Source organism: Argopecten irradians, chromosome 1 (genome assembly GCF_041381155.1).
Source record: "Argopecten irradians isolate NY chromosome 1, Ai_NY, whole genome shotgun sequence".
NCBI lineage: Eukaryota > Metazoa > Mollusca > Bivalvia > Pectinida > Pectinidae > Argopecten > Argopecten irradians.
The window spans coordinates 28,823,634-28,830,768 of record NC_091134.1 but is presented as its reverse complement, the minus strand read 5'-3'; positions in this window follow the sequence as shown (position 1 = coordinate 28,830,768).

Below are 7,135 nucleotides of genomic sequence, written 5' to 3'. Positions count from 1 at the left end.
GTCACGTTATTGTCTAGCGCGCGTGAGCTGTCTTACACCCCCTGTGTAAGGTAGGGTTATCTTTTCCCTAGCAACCGCGGGATATTCCTGTGAAGTATGGGAGAAATGACGTTTCCGTCTACTGAAACAATCATGCGACGTCATATATATATTATGACGTCAAAACTACATATGTTTTAAGATATTTACGACATGTCTGGACGGGCCACTTACGTTACAAAGTACCATATTCAAATTATTATGTTTTAAATGAGTGGCCATACGCATATTGTGATTTCAAACTTACCTTCTAAGTTTCAATAGATCCGTTATAGTTGCTGGAAATGTGCTTTAAATTGAATAGTTTTATAAATATCTGAAATACATCTTTTCTTGAAAATAAAATGTTTTGACAGATTCAATGTACTAAAAAGGAAAAAGGAAAAAAACTAGGCTACAATTTTACTTTTAAATGCTTAATATTTTCGTCATCAAAGTTAACCCCGGCCTGTCATCCCTCAGAGATAATTGTTTTGGAGTTATATTATTAGTGGTCATTCCAGAAACATTATTTTGAAGGAATTTAGGATTTTTGCATTAGTCTTCATGACTATATTTCTGTAGTTTAAATGGTTTTCTTAAAATAATACTAACATTTTCTAAATATTATTCAGTCTGTGAGAGATGTTACTTGTTATGTATTATGTATGATATACATTAACAATACAATAGTGTACATTTTCGTTTATTTCAGATAAAAGTATCAATCAAAACACAGCAATGATAAATCTCGGACAAATATGCTCAATGTATTATTGTAACAATTCCGATGTTTGAGGTGAAATGTCGATTTCCTTTTTCTGTTGTGAGCTAACCGTCGCAAGTGGGGGCTAAACGTCTTGGGCAAAACCAACTTCGGGACGATGGTGTTTAATGATATAGTTTTCCGTGACTACAGTTAGCTGCATTATTTCAGAACACTGTTGTGATAGGCTAGAGTCTGTGTCTTAGGGAGGACACACTGTCTCACAGTTTATAATACATGGGAGACAGATTGTTCACCCTGAGAGTAGTGCCATAATGATTCTCAACGACATTTACAAAACAGATGATATAAAACCTAGTCAGTATTTCCATGATGTTTATAAGAAATTTCGAAATTCATCTTCATCCAGGTCTTGCACGTTCTCTTCATCTCATGACGTGATCAGATGTTTATATGACATCATTCAAGGGAGGACACACTGTCTCATGTATATTGTGCACACGGAAACGAGAGTGTACTCCCCTGAATTTTGCCAAAACCATGTCACTGCGTCCAGAATGTTTCCGATGATAAACAAGATGTATCACGCAGAAATCCAGCTGTATCTGAAAAGAGTTTTAGACAGGCAATGGTGTCGTTTAGTAGGTCGGGTACGTATAATCGTTCTAGCAGATATCCTTTCTGAAATTTATAAAGAAACTTGTGTGAATAGATTTGTAACCATAACATCAATTATTAAATTATCATTTATATTTTGAAACACTCTCTAATGCTTGACTATATTTACCCTAAATGAAGAATCATTATGACATTTCTGATAAAAATTGTGTAAACATCCAACGTTGATAACAAAATTCTTATAAAGATAATTGTCCAATATATTGAAATCAAAACTGTGATTATTATTATCATAAGGCCGTGGGAAAATCACGTATGTAATTAATGATAAAATTGATTACAGTACTACAAAACACTCATTTCCATGTATTTTCAACATACACATAGTGCTCGCCAATACACAATTCGTCATGAAGGGTTCTTATTGAAACTCGTGCATTAATACACAATACCTGTATACATGTATTCGCTAATCGTTTGAAAGCGCGATCGATTGCTCTCGCGAAATTACGCAAAAATTTGAACCTCATGATAATAAGGCAATTTCAAGATTGCAAATATCTGCACAATATCACGTTCTGGAAGTATGTTCAGTGGAAAAAACACAACTAAAACTAGAAATTGTCCAACAAGGAATTACGGTCAACGTCATTCATACTAATAAAATTTCCTCTAGGCCTTCCAGAACTTGAGAAGATTTTTTTACTTATTTTTTTCGAATTTTAACGGGAAGTTGAACATATCCGAAAATGAAAGAAATTCGCCAAGCCGTCAACGAAATATTGATATATAAGTTTGCAACCGGTAGTGATGTCATAGCGGCCATATTTGATTTTTTACCTACTTTAGTTTGCTCTTATGACACTTTCAGACCCTGCCCTACAACATACTAAAATATATTTTAAACTTTTTCTTTACTAATTTATTGTCATAGACTCCACAAAAGACGGAAGAAGAAGAATAAGAAACTTTACTAAACGAATTGGTCTTTTCACCAGTGGTAAAAAACTAAATTACAAAATTTTAAAATGCAGTTTGACCATACAAAATAAAAGAAAAATGTTCTTCATGTTATAACTTGACTTATGCATTTAGATAGAAACAAATACAGCACCATTCTATGAGACTAGTAAATGAAATATGTTACCCGTAACAATATATAGCTTTCCATTCTTTCTCTCCAGTTCAGTATATTAAATACAAAAACGACGATGTCTCGTCGCGGGAAACTCGTCAGGTGAAACGTAACGTGATAACTAGTACATAACCTGTGACCTCAAATGAAGGTTATAAATATATGTTGACGTTGCTACTCTATCAAACAAAAACAGTAATTTTAGACGTCCTATCAACGTCAAACCGGTTATAATACACAGATGTGTGCGGTGTAAGTTAACAAGGTCTAAGAAATGAGAGAGCGAGGTTTAACCTTATCGGGGTCAAACAACGCCTATAATCGTTTATGACCTATCACCCGAACACTATAATTACATAGTCAAATAAATGGATTTTCTTATTAAAGAATTGTTAGTTTTGTATAGAACTGATTCAGTGTCTATTGCAAGATATTCATTAAAACTAAGATCATTTCGCGATCAAAACATGGGATGCGCATCCAGCTAATGATATAAGTAAATTTATCGAGCAGACGATCGCTTTAATACGTTTTGACTATGTTTTGTCTTAGTTAATATTTATATGCAAAGTGAAGTAACTTTAATAATTATAAGCACAAGTGACCTCTTTCATTAACAATGATAATTTGCCCACTATGTGAGATTGAAGTTTGAACGTAAATCACTGTTCTCATATCACCATAAAACCCCTCATGTAACGTTACTACAAATTTAAAAAATATATATATCTTGCCACGTTCCGGTCCCGATTTGACGTTTTCACAATCTTCCCTTCAGAAAATGAGCCTTTTATTCTTAACAAAATATGTTTAGTGTACTGACACCGGATAAGATTGAATCAAATTAATGAATAATCGATATGGCTAAAAATATATCTTTCAGAATTTCTACATTTTACGTCTTAAAAAATAAACTACAGTTTTATTTGTTACATTTTACCTACAAATTTGTAGTCATTTTATGCAGTGATCTAAACGAATCTTGAGAAAATAATATCATTTGACGTCATAAAACAATATTTTGATACCATATTGGATGAAAGAGTAACCTTGTCATACACCTCTGTTGTGCATCTTTACTTTGGCCATCGCCACTGAAATTTTAATGTACATCTCAACGGTCGGCTTTAATGTTACTGCATATAGCAATTGGTTTTAATAAAATTGGTTCGTGGACAATATCTAATTTTTTGTGAAAGAGGTCACTTAAAGGAAAGTATTTTCAAAGTGCTGTTTTTTGCCATTGCGCATTCGATAACATTTTGTTTCAGTGAAAGCTACTGTTTCCAATGTAACTGAAACCATTGAAATCAACAAGGAGCAACTGCTTGCTGATACAGAATGAAACAAAACAAAATCTAAGCACTTACCTTGGTCTTTTGTACTTGTCAGGCTCTTGTCAGGACTAATGTGACCATATAAGTTTATATGGTACCAAAAACAGCCCTAATGTGACAAAATATCTGAACTTTCGTTAAAATTATTAAGTAACTTACTTTATCAATTTGACCTTTTATTGATTAAGAGTATAGAATTTGATACCGTCACATCTGTGAATTCTGAAGAAGATCCATTAGGCTCCTGGGACCAGGATCAATTTGGCTATGATGCTTAAATGTTATCTGAGGCTAATAATTCTAACCAAGTTTGACTCATATCCTTTAAATAATAACCACATTTTCCTCGATAATGTTTTTCCCTATATAAGCTATAGTTAATTTAACCATCTCCCCAGGGGTATATCTGAGAACCAAGTGCCATGAAATTGATATATATAAGACCTTTCAATCTATGAAGGGAGTTTGATTCCAGTCTATCTGTGAATTCAGATTGTTTTTAAATTTTGGTAATTCTGACCATTTTGACTATGTCCTCCATGCCTCTGTAATCAGCTAGATCACGTTCAAATGCTTTCTCATTTTAATAATTCTGACCAATTTGATTCATTTCCCGAGGATGGGGGCCATGTAATTTCGATATAAGGCATTATCGCTAAGAAGGTTTGTGTAAAATTGCATTGGAGTTGCTTTAGCAATTGAGGAGAAGAAAACGAAAGAAATAAGTAAATTGTTTTTGGACACACGACCAACGATGACGAGCTAAAGAATATTAAAATAAACGTTTGACCTCTGTGACCTTGAATGGAAGTTAAGGTCAAGATATATACTATTTCATATCTCCATATGGTTTTAGGGGTCATACCTGATTTACCGTATTTACTGCTATTTTCCCGGTGCACTTTGCCTTTGTGAAGTACAGTATGACTGGGCTTACCTATAAAAGTGTGTACCCCACGGCCATGACATTATAATACATTCGCAGTTGTAAACAACACAAAGAAAACTTCGAATAGTATGCAAACTAGGCTTGAAATGAAGAAAATATTGGTTCAATATTGAAACATATTTTTTCATGTATTCAATCAGAAACATATAAAAATACATTATTTGTAATTTTGTGATTCAACGCAAACGAAAATTCATGAAAAAACATAGCAAAGGACTTTACCTTACTTGGGCCTTTTCATAGTGTCCAAAAGATGGCTTTTACACTCCGTTTTGGGCAGCCGAGTGAAAAAGAAACAAATTTGTCAAACAGGCGTGTTGCGGTAGATATAGGCGGGTTCACTTGACATCCACTTGGGCTACCGTATGTCCGTATGACAAATGTTACGTCGTATCGCCTTTGGACATTATAAATGGCCCCTGGTCAGCGTTAGGCATTTATCTTTGATGTCAAGTTTTGTGAATAATACACATACATAATGTACCACATTGCCGTATATAAGAGGTAAATACACATTCCTGTACCCACTTTGCCTTCCTCTTCCACAGCAATGTTTGAAACGCAATACTGTTTACCCCACATTTTAACCCTTTATTATGATATTATATAATTTATAATGATAACTGACTAGTAAAAGAAATATAGGCTCAACCAGCAAAGATGTTTACTCTTTTTAATTTGTTCATCAAGAGAATTGTTTTTCAGTATGTATGTTTCCCCTTGTTTTTGCTGTTTATAAAAGGGTGACACGCGTTAAAATGACTGATTCCATACAAAATCTCTTGGAAGTTTCATGTGTATGTACATTTATGGATAATTACTACTGCAAACATTTTCATTTTGACGATTATGGTAATTGATTGTCAAAGATTAATCACATACCTTAGCTAACGTGACCTTTTATACAACCAATCATCAATTAGCCTGAATCACACTATACACCATCAGGTATCCGGACTCGCCACAACACTTGTATTTGAATACAGGCATCACTTGTACTAGGTATATATATACCTATACCTAGTACATATTCACCTTGAGGGCAACATCGCTTAATTCCCACAGTTTACATAGAGACGACTAGAAGTTTTGACGTTCATCGACTCAAGCCAGAATAATTCGTACTACAAATGTATAACATAAATAGCATTCGACCTGAATGTGGCACCTGTAATGTATGGCAAAAGTAGCAATGTTACACACTTTCCTAAGTCTAATTTATACCTGAATTTCAGTATAAGGTTCTTTTTCGGGATTTGATAGTTATGTTTTGTTCAATATTTGAAATTTTGGGGTCTTTTAAATCCTCGAATTTTATATTAATTGAATTAAACTGATTTTTCTATTACACGTTTCGTTTCTACATATTCATTGGCTAAAAATTATCAATAATTTTGACTTTAATATTACCGACGAGCAGGAGAAACCAGCTGCTTAGTGTATAAAAGGATGTAATATTTTGAATACGATTATACATATATACTATTGGAACAGCTATAGGACAAATATGAAGTCAAAGATTGTATATAAGTATCATTATACAGACATACATTTTGTACCGCAATATGATTGACATGCATGTGCATTTTATTTCCAAATAAACACACAAAATATTTTTTTTCAAAATATTACGACAGAAACCCTTTGTCACATAGCTATGAATTAACTCATTTAACTTCATATCATTATGCGCTGTAGCTAATGTCTATGTCATTGACCCCATGCTCTACTTTCGTTTTCCAGTGACTTAACATACAAACAGCTCGAGGGTTCACATAACACATGAACTAATCACAAAACAAAATTACATCAATACATTAAGGACCATCCCTTTATTTCCAACATCAATTCTTTATTTAGACTCTGTTTTGAAATGTTTTCATTTTCACTGAAGTGTGTGGTAGGATCGAAATGTTTACTGACCTAGAAGGGTCATCACATACTATAACATAAAACCGTCAACATCTGTAGTCTCTTACAAAGAGCAGCCATATAGAGTCTCCGAAAACTGGCTAATATACAAACAAAAGGGCCATCATATTTTCTATAACATCGAAATGACAGATTTATATACATGTAAATATATCCTATGGAATCCCTCAAGTGTATTGTACACGTTAGAATTGACTGCCGTTGGTATGAAAAATTGACTTTGCAATGAGTTCAGAGAAGAAGAAAAAGAAAATGTTAAATTAATATGAAAAAAAGATAAATAAAATACATATGTCTTAAGAAAAAACTGAAAATAATAATTGTTGTGTCCAAATAAGGTAACTATATGGATACATAGTCATTTCTATTTACGTACCTGCGAATCCATTGGGTACTGTGTAGTAGTGCAAGTAGCTAAG